The sequence below is a fragment of the Octopus bimaculoides genome, chromosome 25, assembly GCF_001194135.2.
Source record: "Octopus bimaculoides isolate UCB-OBI-ISO-001 chromosome 25, ASM119413v2, whole genome shotgun sequence".
In the NCBI taxonomy this organism is placed as follows: domain Eukaryota; kingdom Metazoa; phylum Mollusca; class Cephalopoda; order Octopoda; family Octopodidae; genus Octopus; species Octopus bimaculoides.
In genome coordinates this window covers 23283383-23285527 of record NC_069005.1, presented here as the reverse complement: position 1 = coordinate 23285527, position 2145 = coordinate 23283383, and the positions used below count along the sequence as shown (strand labels likewise).

General features: G+C 37.3%; 1 protein-coding gene across 1 annotated transcript in view; it reads left to right on the top strand.

Annotated features, from left to right (window-relative positions):
* Window positions 1-2145, top strand: part of LOC106872702 (homeodomain-interacting protein kinase 2) — an 82392-nt gene that overhangs the window by 6995 nt on the left and 73252 nt on the right. The window lies entirely within an intron of this gene.

The following is a 2145-nucleotide window of genomic DNA, read 5'->3' as shown; positions in this document are numbered from 1 at the left end:
TTTATATATATATATATATATATATATATATATATATATATAAAACCAAAGAAGTTTTATACATACATACATACATACATACACACACACACACACACACACACACATACATACATACATACATGTATCGAGGAATCTTTTGAATGGCAAAGAAAAGTGCCAACTCATTGAGAATTACTTAACGATGTTCATTATATGTGAAGGTTACCTCTAACAAAATTATATTTGCATTTTATGTGCCAAGACTGTGTGTGTGTGTGTGTGTGATGTTTGGATGTTTGCAAGTTTCTAAGTTTGCAGGTACATCAAACCCTTAACAATCTTCAACAAAAACAAGCTGGAAGAGAAAGCAACAGGGAAGGAGGTGGAGGTAGAAAGTATAATCTTTTGCCCTGTAAATTCCTCCCTCCCCTCCTTCTCATCCTCTCAACAAATAAAATTAATTTAATGGTTATTTGGCAAGAATATTTTGAAACAAATTGTGTGTTGGGCTGAATAAATTTTGGCAGGATGTTAGAAATACTAGTGAAATATTTTTTCCCTTCGGGGCTTTGGAGGGTTTTAAGATAAAAACCTACTAAAAGAAATAATTTCTCCTCCCAAGATAATTTAGGTAAAGAGGGAGGAAGGGTAGCAGTAGAGTTTATGCTTTAAAACCCAATCATAAGATTATGTGGAAACTAAAAGTACAAAATAAGTTTTACAGCTGAAACTAAGATGCTAAGGTGGATACTAAGATGAGTATGTGTGTGTGTGCTAAGAAGCTTGCTTTCCAACCACATGGTTCCAGGTTCAGTCCCACTGCATGGCACCCTAGGCAAGTGTCTTCTATAGCTTCAGGCCGACCAATGCCTTGATAGTGGGTTTTTTAAGATGGAAACTGAAAGAAGCTTGTGTGTGTGTATCTTTGTTGCCCACTACTGCTTGACAACCGGTGTTGGTGTGTTTATATCCTGTCACTTAGCAGGTTGGCAAAAGAAACCAATAGAGTAAATACCAGGCTTTAAACAAATAAGTACTGGGATTGATTCCTTCAGCTAAAAATTCTTCAAAGTGGTGCCCCAGCATGACCATAGTCTGATGATAAAAGACAGCTATGAAACCATTTTATTATCGACCTACTTGAACTAAGAATATGATTTCTAGCTAAGGTTTCAGTTTTTTTTTTTTTTTTTTGTGCAGGGAAAAGGTTGTAGGTAAATAATATTGACTAAAAATCAATACCTGGTGTTTTTATTTGATCCATTTATAGGGTAAAAGACAAAAAATTGGACTTCAATGGGATTTGAACTCGGAGATAATTAATCATCATCAAATTCATTATCATTTGATGTCCATTCTCCATGCTGGCATGGGTTGGACGGTTCGACTGGGGCTGGTAAGGGCCAGAGACTGCACCAGGCTCTGTTTGTTTTAGCTTGGTTTTTACGGCTGGATTCCCTTCCTAATGCCAACCACTCCACAGAATGTACTGGATGGTGTTTACATGGTACCAACCAGCACCAGTGCTATTAACATGGCACCAGCACAACTGCTTTTCATGTGGCACCAGCACAACTGCTTTTCAAGTGGCACCAGCACAACTGCTTTTCAAGTGGCACCAGCACAACTGCTTTTCAAGTGGCACCAGCACCAGTGCTTTTCATGTGGCACCAGCACTAGTGCTTTTTATGTGGCTTGCTCCTTGCCATATTGATTCTGCTAATCCACTATCTTAATCCCACTGATTTCTAACATAGGTATTAGGCAATATTTTAGGTAGAACAGTCATTTATATTAATCCTAAAGGAAATACTGGCGAAGTTGACTTTGGAATTTTGAATTCAGAATTTAAAAGGGATGTAACTAATTACTACAAGGTATTTTAGCAATTTTGTTGGTCCAGCACAATCATCATCATTATCGTTTTAATGTCCATTTTTCCATGCTTGAATAAGTTGGATGGAATATATCGAAGCAGATTTTCTACAGCCAACCTTTACTTGTTTCCAAGCAAGGTAATATTTCCCACCCATGGCCTGGCAGTTTTGCAAAAGATCAGAACTGAATGACATTTATTTTATTTACAACAACATGATGTCAAGTCAAGGAGAGACAAACACTTACACACACATTCACCCCCTTATCTCTCTTTCCCACACATAC